The sequence below is a fragment of the Zalophus californianus genome, chromosome 7, assembly GCF_009762305.2.
Source record: "Zalophus californianus isolate mZalCal1 chromosome 7, mZalCal1.pri.v2, whole genome shotgun sequence".
In the NCBI taxonomy this organism is placed as follows: Eukaryota; Metazoa; Chordata; class Mammalia; order Carnivora; family Otariidae; genus Zalophus; species Zalophus californianus.
In genome coordinates, this window is record NC_045601.1 from 59,941,173 (window position 1) to 59,955,680 (window position 14,508).

A 14,508-nucleotide genomic window follows, 5' to 3' on the forward strand; every position below is an offset into this window, starting at 1 on the left:
CAATGGAGGGCTACATGGCAGCAGTGTAAGTGAGAACAACATGTGGAAAGCCTCAGGAGAGAGCATAAGATAAAAGCTCAGGCTGATGGGCAAGTGGTTAAAAGGGTCAGAGTTACTTCAACTGAAGGAAGATGCAAAGCGCTCGTTTTCCTTATTGTCTGGGAATGACAAAAACAACAAACTTGGTCTTAAGTTCAGGTGATAACAGTAGAAAAACCAGCAGACTAGAAAGCAAGATCTCTGGGTTCCAATCCTGACCCCGCCTGTAACTTAGTTTGGGAATATCGATGTATCACTCACCGTGCCTGGGCCCTAGTGTCTTTGTCTGTATGGCCGTTCTGACGTGCCATGGTTCTGTGGATCATCGGTGCGACAGAACTACACTATTAACCAGTTAACTCTCTGCTGTCAGTTGTCAAGACAGATCATTCTGGCTTGTCTGCACTCCTACAGAGGTCCAGGTCCTTTGTAACTTCAGCAGGTGCGTGGGCTCTTTTAGGCTTGTTTAGTTACAGTCAACTTTCTGGTCCAGCCAGAATGTAGATGGTAGAAACTGATGAGGGAGTAGGAAAATGAAGACAATTTATTTCATGCACTAGTCTCTAGTAATCAAAGCAAAGTGACACAAATGATTAGAGAAGTTTCTTAGGCAGTCTTTTCTAGGAGTGCCATGCCTGCAACTCTTGCCATCTGCAAGGAGGGGAATGTATTGGAAGAAACGGACTCATGATTGTTGAAGACAGAACATGACACTGACCACTCAGGGATTAGAACTCTAGTTTCGTCACTTAACACAGTTATTTGGCAGTTTATAGGCAGGTGACAATCTGATGATAGTCTGAGAGATGAATAGGGGGTCATTTGTATATGACAAAAGAGGTGACATGAAATTAAATAAGTATTTCTTGGGTATGACATAGCGACATTTGTGTCATAAATGGAAAAAGCTCAAGTGAGAAAGTTAGTAGTTATCATATATACTTTCAAAAAAGTTCAAAGAACAAGAAAAACTACATATTAAATCACACAAGCAGAAGTGTTCAGTGATTTTGAGAAAAATATTCTTGAAAAACCCCTGGAATACTTAAAATAGATTTTTGATCAATTTGAAACACGAAGTCAGGTTTTAGGAATGCTAAAGTTTTTGGGGAATTCTGTAGGTGGGTTAATGGTTCAAAGACACAAACATCTGAAGAATAGGGTGTATTTTGGAAAGGAAATCTACACAGATGGGTTTTACTGATGGATATACATTCTACCAAAAATGTCAGGGACAGATGCTATAAAATAAATAGAATCTTCAGAATCAAGGAAAAGGAATTGATATGAAAGAAAAGAATGTCATTGAAGAGACTTCAGTGAAATCTTAAAATGGCAGATAGTTAATTGGCAAAAAATAAATTATGAACTCTACAAATAAGGGGTAATCAGAAGAAATAATGCCCTGTAAAATGGTATGACTGATATTTTTAAGTGAAGACAGAAGTAATGACATTACATCCTAATTAAAAATTTTGGTAGGCTGACCCAGTTTTAAATACAAACCATTTATTTAATTTACATGTCAATAATTTTATGGTGCCAGATTTATTACATTACATATAATGCCTTACAGGCCCAAGTATTATAAGCTTACATTTTTGGCAATGTGGCATGATTATTACAAAACGCACCCAAAATAAGATGAGACAGTTTATGACAAAGTATCTTTTTAATATACACAAAAATGTATTAAAATGTATTTATAATCTACATTATCTTGTTCTGTCCAGAAGCATATTTCCTCATAACAAAGATGTCATCTGTGTCCTTTTAAAATATGGGATGTAAAATGCGCATGTTACCAATAACTTAAAGTTAAATTGGCTTTAGTTTTAATCCTTGATTTCCATAACTTTGCTAAATGTTGAGAATCATGATACTAGATTGAAATAGAGAAGTATGATTTTTATATCACATTGGGGATTCATAAAAATGTGCTATATCCAGTTGCTAGTATAATATGTAGCAATTCATTAGATGATACAAAGTTCATGCTTTCTAGTAATAGTAAGAATATCTTTGTTGCCCATTTACCTACCTGTCATACCTAATTTAACAATTTGGATGACCAAATAAATAAATAAATATTTCCCCAGTGTTCCTTGAGAAAATTCTGTTAAAACTATTGAGAATATACAGATTTGATGTATTATTTTTGGATGCATACTATTAATGTCATAATCACTACAGGTCGGACATTTAGGTGTCCTTCAGTTTCACAAGTCTTTTGACATACTATGCTGAATATAATGGGCTAGCTTTTCTAAACTGTAATTGCCTGATCTAGGATAATATGATACAGTGCTGATGTGACATTCAAAATGAGACAGGATGCAATAAGTAATTAGTTTTCAGCGTTTATACAGAAAACCCACTCATTCTCTCTTGATTATATTTTATAGGGCTAGAATATTTCCATTAGGCACTATCCTTAATTCTCTCTACACCCTGCTGCCACATGGTGCCTTTGGGCAGAGAATCCCACTTAAAATAAGCTTTAATGGGATCTTCCAGAAAAGGATAATATGCTCCATTTTCTTTTCTTTTTTAAATGGGGGATAAGGATCTATCCAATAAAAGGTCATTTGGAAAATACGCATAGTTATCTTAAAATAAAATGAAAGGCTTTTTACCCCACAAGACCTAGACCAAATAAGTTTGATAGAAGACACTACAGCTAAAGAGACATTCTGAAGACAGGTATGTTATTTTATAGCTCTCTCTGTCTTTCAAGAGCAGGATGTTACTAAGATATTCAGTACAATTCTATTAGTACTAGTAGTATTTGGAAGTGACAGAGTGAATGCTGATATTTGGAAAATGGAGGGTTTGGTTATCTGGGGGTTACTTACCTTGCCCAGTGGAATAGCTTCCACTTTAATATACTTTCTTTGATTTAAACAAGTTTGAATGCCCAGATTTGGTTCTTCAGTTCATTCAAACCATGCAACATAGATACACATTCTATTTTCTGAATGATTTAAAGAATGTAAATTCTATGGCTCTCCAAATAAGTGATTCAACTTTCACGTAAATGTCAGTTTTTGTGAATAGGGATTTGACTCTAAGACAGCAGAATCTACTGGTTAGTTCTTACTGGGACATGCATTGTGGATAAAAGATCATTTTAAACTTTAAATGAATTACAGAACAACTATGGACACATGCAAAGGGTCTCTTACATAGAAAATGTTCTTGGGGGAAATTACCATGTGGTGCTCATTTCTTGTGCACAAGAGTTGTACGGGTAGTGCTTAACTCAAAAAGTGATATTGTGCTCATATTCAAATAGGGGTTTGTTCAGAATTCCTTCTCTAGGACTGTATGCAGAGAGGCTATATGTGCGTGTGTGTGTGCGCACGCGCGCACACACACACACACACACACACACACACACACACACAGAGTTGTAAAGCAAGTAACAAGATTCTGTTCCGCTGTGCTCCTTAAAAACTGATGGTTCACACAAGAAATCCTAATACTTTTGAACCAAACACTTTTAATTTTATTTATTACAATTTTGCTGCATGGGACTTTGCTTTCATATACCTATACAGTGGAGAGTTTGTCCTAATTTGCTGATCTGGAACACATTTAATCACAGTTGAATTTACACCAACAACCCTGGTGTGTTTACATTTCAAAAGAAATGAAATTGGCGTGGAAAAATTTTTAGAAGTACTGTAACTTTTTTCTGTTTTTTTCCAAAGGGAAATATTTCGAAAAGTGAAACATAAGTAGGCATTTCAAAGAAGATAAAAATATTTTATGTTTGTTTTTTGACTGACATGCTATAAAAAGGATTATATTTGTGAAAGAAGATACTGATTGCCAATATTTCAAATACCATCTTGCAATGTATAGTTTTTAGTGACATCGTAGTATAAATCTGTAATTTGAACTTTTACTTTGGAATGTAAAGTAGAAGATATTAGCTATGTCAATGATATCTTGCAAAGTGTTCCCATTTATAATTATTTATATTGTAAATAGCTTTCTGAAGTAAATTTGAAGTTAATGTGCATAAAATGTATTTATTATGTGAGGAATTTTTTGGTTTAAAATATAGTTACCAATATGCAGTTTGAGTCTGAATTATTCATTGAATGAAAACTTTCTATAGGACAAAACAGACTGTCCACTAGAAGACTAGAACTGTAAAGAAATAAGAACCATTTTAACTCTAGATTGTGTTGGAATAGGTATCACACACACATACACACACACTTTGAGGGACCTAGCAATAGAAGCTTACGCATATACACAGTTAATATTAAGTAATCGGTCTGATTTTCATTAGATACTAGAAAATGGTTTCTCCATTTAGAACATCTGAGGGAGGAATCCTTTGATCTCATATCTCTTTGCTAAACTAAAGCAAGAAATGTAAAAGTACAGATTATATTTTTAATGCCCAAGGGAAAAGAAAACCTATAATACGAGATTTTTAAATTTGCTGTCATTCAAAAACACGTTAAAAAACACATCTTGAATTATTTATTTATTTATTTTTAAGATTTTTTTTTTTTTTAATTTATTTGAGAGGGCAAGAGAGAGAGCAGGAGCAGACGGGAGGAGCAGAGGGAAAGGGAGAAGCAGACTCCCTGCTGAGCAGAGAGCCCAGACTCAAAGCTTGATCCCAGGACCCCAGGATCATGGCCGAAGGCAGACACTCAACCCACTGAGCTACCCAGGTGCCCCACATCTTGAATAATTTAGATTTTGGAATCCAAAGTAGTTTTTACATCTAGAATTAGTAATTTAGGTCAAACAGAAATAGATTTCCAGGTAGTTCGTAGCACCAAACATTTTTTTCCTTCCTTCAGGGTTTTTTGATATACCTTCATGTATTCTAGAAATTGTCAACCATTAGCCAATTTGACAAACTTACACAATATATTTTTAATTCAATGGAAATGTTTGTATTTCATAAAGCTTTTTTGATAAAGCTGCCCCAAATATCATTACCATTAATATTATAGCATTTATCAGATATTTTTTCACATGATTTTGTAAATAATAGTTTTAGTGCTTTAGTTTCTGAAAGTAAAATTGTTTTCACCACTTCATACTTCAAAATAACTGCCCTTTCAATTTAATCTACAATATTTATGGAATACCTATATATGCCTCACATGGGATAGACACCAAGAATCTTCCTCATTGTAGGACATTATAAGAAAGCACATAGGGAGGGTTCTTGATTTTCCCTCTGTACTTTGAAAGTGTAAATTCTTTAGATAATCGTAAAAATGACAAGCATTTATTGAGTTGCCATGTAACAGGCACTGAACCAGGCACTGTCACTGAAGGAAATACCAATATGCTCCATTTCACTAATGAGGAAAGTGAGACTCAGAGTCATTAAGTAACTTAGTGACACAGCCAACCATGGTGGAGATGAAATTTGAACCCAGGCAGGTTTACTCCAAAACTTTACCTTACTTCATTCTGCTTTTTTTATGTAATTAAAAAAATAAATAAATAAAACAGTGTCTGCATGGCGGTTACATAAAGTGGATCACTCCATTCAGTCAAGGGCAGCTCCAGGAGCCCCATGTCTCAGGGACAAGGATGCTATTTCTCCCTTATTACACTGACACATGATGACCAGCCCAAGGGAGACAGAGGCCACGTCCACTACCCCCTTACATAATATTTTGCTTCCTGCCAAATGAACATCCTGATGTTTCTTTTATATGAACATGATACCAAGAAAAGTCTACAGCACAATTACAGGTAGAGTATCTTAACAGGATCCCTATTATTTGAAAAAAATTTTTGAGGCTTCTCAATAAAATATGAGTGGTTTAAATTGTAATTAAAAACTATACTTAAAAAAAAAGCCATACATTTTTTACCCAACGTTTTCAGGATATGCGCCAAAGCAAGTATTGTTTTTTCATAATTGTCGTTAAATACTCTGCTTTATAAAACTTTCCTTCCTCTTTGCAGGAAGCCCAGTCAAAGCCCACACCACCGAGAACAGATGTGTCAACACTGCCTGTATTATTCAAGGGCCTAGTTTCGAGGGTACTTTGAGGGTAGAGCTTACTGGGCTGTTGCAAACTACCACATTGTGGGATTTCCTCATTTGAAGGAAACCGCTCAAAATTTATCTGACAGGAAGGCTGCCCCTATGATGATTCCTATAAGATGTCTTTATTTTTTTTTTTTTTTAAATATTTTATTTATTTATTTGAGAGAGAGACTGAGATAGAGAAAGCATGAGAGGGGGTAGGGTCAGAGGGAGAAGCAGACTCCCTGTTGAGCAGGAAGCCCGATGCGGGACTCGATCCCAGGAGCCTGGGATCATGACCTGAGCCGAAGGCAGTCGCTTAACCAACTGAGCCACCCAGGCGCCCTATAAGATGTCTTTAAGGAACAGAGAGCCTGCTGGGATCTCGCTGCCCTGGGAATTGTGGTAACTCCTGGGTGCGTGCAGCCCAGGCAGGCTGTTCAGCCATCCCTGGCCCTTGGCATCTGCCTCACAGTGTCAGGAGGGTGAATCCTTTGTAGCACTTCTTGGCCTTTTCATAATTATGCTTTATAAGTTAACATGTGCTGTATTTACCGATGGAATTAGATCCAGGGTGGGAGAAATGTAAAACAGCCCCTGCTTTGGGAGTTTGTAAATAATCTTTTGCTTTGTTCAGCTTCCCCCAGGTCAGGCTCCTGTGTGGGGAGTGATTCCATATGGGAATCTTACTTAAGTGCCATCTAAGTAAACCTTAAAGGAAATCTTGGCAGTATCTCCTGAGCCATAAGGAAATCATTCTCAGTTTCTGGTGAGGATTTTCTGATAGCTTTGTGTAGTATATATATATTTTTAAAAAGCTGAACCCAAGGAGTCTTTTTATAGGTAAAGCCTCCAGAGTTCACTTGGGAAAGTGCAATTGGTATCTAATGTGAGAAGAATCATCCAGGCAATAATTGAGCTTCATTATTTAGTTCGTTTCTACATTTCTCATTTCTAATATCAGCCCTTGTGTTAGTCACATGCCCCATTAGGCTAGACAGGTTTATGTATGGTGGCATGCTAAAACTTCTTTCATTTAAAAGGTCCGAGACACATTTTTAATAAACATTTGCAGTTCTGTTATATAACTAAAGGTTATCAATAGCTAAGAAATTTTTTCAAGGTGGTGAGAACAAGTGGAAAAATTAGCAAGTTTTTAGATTACTTAAAAACATCTCTCAGTCACCTGTGTACCTTACTTAAATACCTACATCTGCTATATAATTAACCCTGATATTTTTTCTGCATAAAATTAAAGTATTAGAAGGTGTCTTTTTTTAAAATTTTATTTGCTTGAGAGAGAGGGGGGCGGAGAGAGCAGGAGCAGGGGGAGGGGCAGAGGGAAAAGCAGGCTCCCTGCTCAGCTCCCAGGACCCTGGGATCATGACCTGAGCCAAAGACAGACAACCAACTGAGCCACCCAGGTGCCTCTGTAGAAGGTGTTTTTTAATGTAAGATATAGAATGTTTTATTTTTGAAATTCATTTTTCTTTCATGGACACTGCTATTGTGTTCCACTTAATGTCTCCAAAAGGAAATAAGATGGCTGAAAAATTCTAGCACTCGTTCATACTCCCTTTGGTTGGTTTATGGCCAGGTCTCCTTCTTTGGAGACTTCCTGTCATACTGTATTACTCCAAAATTTTTACCTTTTTCTCCAGCTTCCCTCATCTTACAGACATGTTATTTTACATCAATGACCATCTCTAAATGAGGACTTTTAAAAATACGCATCTATAGCCATCACACCACTGTCACACCTACAAAAATTAACAATAACTTCTTAATGTGACACTTTTTAAAAGGAGGAAATGGAGATCAGGCATGAAGTTCTGTCCTTATGTCTAATGATCCTGATGCCCCTCTGGACCCCTTCTTTCACCCATCCACAGCTCTCTTCCTCTACTTACCCTTCTCTCCTTCCTTTCCTTTCCTTTTTGGCTCTTCTCAGCTCCTCCCCCCAAATTTTTACATGTACTTGTGTTCTTTGGACACACACATGCACACACGCGTGCACACACACACACTCCCAGATGAGCCCAGCCTTCAGTGCAGCAGGCCTCATTCCTGCTCAGCTACTCTCGGCTCAGTTCTCACAGCTTCTGTTTTAAATCCTGAGAACAACTCTGAATCCTGCCCTGAGTTGAAGACCGAGGGCTCCGGGGTCCTTGCTTTCCTGAAATATCTTGATTTCTCTCCCCAACATCTCAAAATACCTCTGTATCTTTGCACTTCTTTTCTGCCTGCCTATCTCATGAACCAGGTGACTCTGCTCTGTCAAATGAGGATGTTATGTGAAGGCTTCCTATCCCAAAAAGCTGTTGTGAGCATTCGAGGAAGAATGCCCATGGACCCCTCAGCGTCCAGCAAAGGCTCAGTAGATGTTGGCTCTGAGAATATGCTCCTGCCATTTTCCACTTCCCCTCATTCATCATCCGGTCAGTGTCCAATTAACACTTACCAAGTGCCTCCATGTACGACGTTCAGCTTGCCACTGGCAGTACAGATAAAACACATGGGGCCCCTGACTCATGGGGTGGTGGGGAGGGAGAACCCCAGCAGCCCGCCACTCCTCCTCCACTTCCCTGAGCGCTGCCCCTCCCCTGAACCCTGCGCTTGTGGCTCAGGCTTCGACTGACACCTCGACTGACACCACCACCATCCCCAACCCCCTCCCACCTCGGGACGCACTTTCTCTCTGAACAGCCCTTGCTGATGTCTTGAGCCAGCTTGGCTGTTACTCCCTCACGTTCTCCAGTTCTCCAGTGTGCTTGTCTGGGCTCCTTCGTTTACAGCAAAGATCCTCGATGCGGGGACTGTTCCCTCTCCCACCGTTACCTCAGTGCCCTGGTCCCCAGAACAGTGCCTGACGACACATCGCAGAAACGTGGCAAATATGCACCGGAAGGGTGAATAAATGCTCCCTCAGAAATGATGATGAGGTATTTCAAGTCATTGCATTTTGTTCTATAGTCTGTATTATTAAGCTTCCCGTGGCTTGTGCTACCCAAAATAATATTCTGTATCCTGTAAACATGATTATCGTGGCTTCATGTTTTTTCTCTTTTTTCTTTGGGCGAAGGGGTTTGCAACTTGCTTTCAACATTCCGATTTTGAGACCTGAACAAGTCTCATCCATGTTCATGATTTTTTCCTATTACTTATATAGTAAAGGAGGTGATATATATGTGACACTTTCTATCAGTTCCTGGCTTACTGCGAGTATGAGCACCCTTGTGTTGCACCTCTCTCCTCCCCCCATCAAATCCACTTTTCCCCCTAATTTGCCCCTACGTCTCTTTTCTGTATTTCTGATGCATATTACATGTTACAGGGGGCAGATCCATTTTTAAAAACACTTTTCTCAGATCTTACCCTGTCACTGTGTGAAATACCCCCACAATTTGACTTTCTTACTCTTTCCAAAATCCTTTTCTCCCCCAATTTCCTCCTCCTGTTCTCCACAATGTATCTCCCTCACTGTTGGCAGGGTCTTCTTCCCACAGATTTTATGCCACTCACCTGCTTAAAAAGCTCTTTTGTGTCCCTATTGCATCTGAATGAAATTTAAATCCCTTACTTGTCACATGAGGTCTTCACAACTAAGCCACCAACTACCTCCTTGGTCATTTCTCCACCTGGCCCCCCAGACACCCCAGGGTTCTGCTGCACCAAGTTTTCCCTCTTCCTGGAATGTGCCACGCCTTCCACTCCCCTGGGTCTTGGCACCGGCTGTTCTCTGGACTTCTTTACAGCCATTCTTTATTGGGAAAATTCCTCTTCACCCTTCAGGGCACAGAGCTCTCATGTGATGCCTGAAGTCTGACTCCCCTTTGGGAAAGTTTTATACTTCCTTTCTGGGCTTGCACAGTACTTGGTTCATATTTCTGTTACAATATTTATAGAACATACTGGGACTTGTAGGATCTTTCTTAAATTATGAAAACATTTGGCCAGTTACAAAATTGACACAATACCAAAATGTATGCAGTCATAAAGAGAATAACATACAATACCGAAATGTATGCAGTCATAAAGAGAATAACATACAATTTTGTGACCTTTTTTGTTTTCATTCAACTATGTATTATGGGCAACCTTCATGTCAATTTCTATATATCTCTTTTATTCTCCTTAATGGATATATAATATTTTATAGTGTTGATGTGCCATGGTTTATTTATTCCCTTTCTGATAGAGACCTACTTCTTTCCAATTTTTATTTATTTTTTATTTATTATTTTACACTATACACACCACACACACACACACACACACACACACACACACATATAAAATAAACATCTCTGCAAATAGATCGTTTTGCATCTGTCACTGAATGGATGACAGTGTAGAACGGATTCTTAGAAGTAAAATTGCTGACTCAAAGGATATCTTCAATTTTGCTAAATACTACCCAATTGCCCTCCAAAGACATTGTAAAAGTGGACTCTCACCCCAGTAGTATATGAGACTATATTCTTGTCCTTTAATGAAGTTTCATATAGGTCTTGTATATTGTGTATTTCTTAACTCTATTCTTAGGTATTCAATAATTTTGTGATCTACTAACACAGGGATCTTTTTATATAACTTTTTTTTTCTAATTTGGTATTGATAGCATATAAGGAAAGTGCTTAATTTTTGTATACCTTATACTAATGACATTTTATTTAACTCTTGTTACTTCTCATAGTTTTTAGTTGATTCCTTTGGATTTTCTGGGTAGACAAGAATCTTTATTTTCCTATATTTATAATTATTATTTTTTATTTCTATATTAGTAAGTTTGTAAACCTCAGTAACAGGTAGTTTTATCAAATGCCATTTTGGCATTCAAGATGATAATATGTTTCCTTCTTAATTTCCCAATTTGAAACATTCTTTCCTAATGTTAAAAAATCCTGCCTGCCTGGCCAAAACCTGCTCAAATTATTCTTTTAATATATTCTGTATTCAGTGTGCTAATGTTTAACTTGAGAATTTTTCCTCTATGTTTTCAGTTGTCATCAATTTGTTGTGTCTGTCTCTATTTGAATATGGGCTCTTTGAGGGCAGGAACCGAATGCTGTTCAGCTGTAAATACCCCTCACCTCATAGAACACCTGGTACGTAGTAGATGCTAAAAACTATGCCTCTATCTGTGCTTTGAAGAACTAGGTTCAAATCCCAATCCTGCCTTTTCTAATGATGTAGGCAGGTGTCTTACTATCAGCCTGTTTCTTCCTTTGTTAAATGTGATGTTACTTCCTATGAGGGCCCATGGAAAGATTAAATGAAAGAACATGTATAAAGTGTTTATTACAGAGTTTAGAGCACAGAAAGTAATTAAGATCGGTTCTTTCTCTTTTCCCTTTGAAATAGAAAAATAATCTGAATTTATCTGTCATGGGAGAGTTATCAGGGCAATCTACGAGTTTTTAATAGACATGGTTATGGGTGATCCTGAGCCTCCACATTCTCACTGCAAAGTGAAATGATGCATGTCAACCTTCTTTTGATTATTGTCATTAAACAAATATTTGTTAGGCAGCTTATAATTACAACTTGAGAAGAACTTACTATTGGATGGGTGTCAGGGGCCAATTTGGAAGACATTTATATTGAAATTATAGTTCATCACTTCATGTTTCTACTTTACTCACGTGTGTACACCTGCCACACATCTTTTTTTTTTTTTACCGTTTTCCCCCCAGTTTATCTCTAACATGTTCCAAAAGGGTAGAATTGATTGCTGATTTGTTAAGTCACCAGTTTAGCAGTAAGCTTAAGAATTTCATAATGAGAATGGTCTAATTTGGGCTTTTTATTTCTACCAGAAGAGAAAAAAAGTGACTGGCCTGTTTAAACCTGAAATCTCCTTCTGCAAACTTAAATATTAATGTTTCCTCATATACAGAAGAATAAATTCTATTGCCTATGCATGAAGTTGAATCAATGCCTCAGTAAAGCCCTCTGGTGTCATCTCACTGAATGGTTTCAAATAGGAATACAAAGCCCAGATGAAACTGAGATGAGCTCGTAGAAATTGTGACAGGGCTATTTTTGAAATGATGCTCTTAGGAAAAGCTGCTGATTGAAATCAATATCTCAAGACCCGGAATTTGAAAAGACCATTTCTGAGACCTGAGAGGGTCACTGAATAGAAGTGTCAGTTGATGGTATTCAGACCATGCAATTGCTTTCACCAAGGTGCCTCCGTGTTTACTTAAGTGACTTGTGGTAGCTGGTGGCTGAGCATACATTGAGAGAGTATCCCTCTATTCAGGCTCAGGGGAAGAAGAGGAGACTAGAGAGGACATTGTGGTTTAAATGAGAGGAAGTCCTAGTGTGCTATATTGGAAGAAATGAATTGAACTGGATTTTCTTTTTCATTTATCCCCTGGAAAAAAGAATCTGTGAAGGATGTAAGTCTTTTTAGTATTAAGAAAAATTAGTGTACCCCAAACTTTACAATATTCATTTCAGACCAAGTCCTATTTAATAAGTTATCATTGATCCGAAAAAAATTATTTGCAAAGACCTCTGCTAATGTTTCCAATATTCCACAAGGCGCATGGAATCATTTTCTTTTTGTTAAGTGTGAGATTTTATTGGTGGTGATGTCCTGGGGTGTGGGGTAGCACAGGGGCTATTCATGCAACTTCGAATTGCCTTATAGAGAAGTGGCCAGACCACTTAATTGCACTAAGGTTTGAGATAATTTTGGGGGGATAAGTGTAGTTTTTAGTGAGGCCATTAACCTTTCAGGTTTTTTGTTTTTTTTACTGCATTTGATTTTAAAATTTGTATTATAGGGAAATTTCGTTTGTCTTTTTTTATGTCAAAATGAGTAAATTATATTTTAGTGTCCTAGCACATGTGTATCTTAATTATTAATTTGGTTCACTATGTTTAGGATCATTCATTTTGCACGAAATTGAATACTTTTATTTCAAGTACTGAGAACCTAGCTCTCCACTTTACCATCAAGCCATGGCACTGTTCCAGATTCACGTGCATGTGATAAGTATAGGTGACCATCACAGAAACAGGAGTAACAATCCTATGTCACATGTTGCTGGTCTGGACACGCTCTTCAGGACCATAAACTCGGCCAAGATGGATGCAAATTAAGCTTTGGAAATTGAAGCAAAATTTTAAAATGTCAGAAGAACATCCCCATCAGTTGCCTTGGTTTTATAAGATCATGTTTAAAGGGCAGGGGGTGGGGGCAGCTGGGGGAGGGACCCTGTTGTTGCTGCCAGTGTTCTGAGAAACTCCTACAGTTGAGAAGCTGTGAACACAGCGACAGGATGAGAAGTAAGACAGGGTTGTGTTTGTCAGGAGCATTAGGAGGAAAACAACAAGCTGAGTCTTATAGGTCATCCAGTTGTGTCCTGTGTACCAACATATTTGATCTTGAATTGGAGCCCAATTCTTGGACATTTACATTACATGATTACTGTAGCCACTGAGACTCTGCTTACAAGACCCAACAGTGTAAGTTTGCTTTCTAGGTCTTTTACATGCAGGCAAAAAAAAAAAAAAAAAAGTTGACGAGATGGGCTGAAAGCCTACCTGGAGAAATACTCCGCCATCTCTGCTCCTAGCTTTTTTGGAATCTGCGGAATCATAAAAACAAGCAGTTTAATTAATGACCTTGAAGCCAAGTCTTGCTGATTATATTCTATCACACCAGCAATGTGACCTTGAGCAAAGTACTTGATCTCCAAGTCTCAGTGTCCTCAACCATAAAATGGGGAAAAGAAGAGTCCTTACTATAAAGAATTGATAAAAGGATTAAAAAGTAATATATTCAAAGCATGGAAACACTGGGTAGTTAGGACATAATTAGCTCAGTACTCAATCAATATTATTTATTATGATTAGTGCTATGATTATTATAATCATTATTATTTTGAAATTGTTCTTTGAGCTAAATTCTGTAATTTGTATTTCTAGGATTAAACTGAAGTTAGAATTAATATTGATGGATATTTTTAGTTCAGGGGTTTTAAAGGACGTTGCCTCCCATCAAAAGGATTCTTCATAAAAAAAATGTTGGAATGTATGTGATAGTTTTATTTTTATTGTAGTTCTTTAGTGGAATTCCAATAGTATGCAGCATGTTTTATGTTTACAGAATTATTTAGGGTATAATCAAGAATGCCATAATACTGTCTTCATAAATGGGCACTGTTTTAAAAACTAGGCATAATTAGCAGGAAGATATTCATAGTGTATGTCTGACATTATTATGACTGCAATATAAATTCCACGAGGTGGAGAAGGCCCTGAGAAAGAAGGCTACAGATTTATCATAGTATGATGCCTTTGCAATATGGATTGTACTTATCTTTTTATTTGCCACAGACAATGTAAATTAGGAACATCTGAACGAAGATTCAAATAATTTAGCATCTGCAGCCCACTATAAAATATGCTGCTCTGATGCCTAGAGTGGA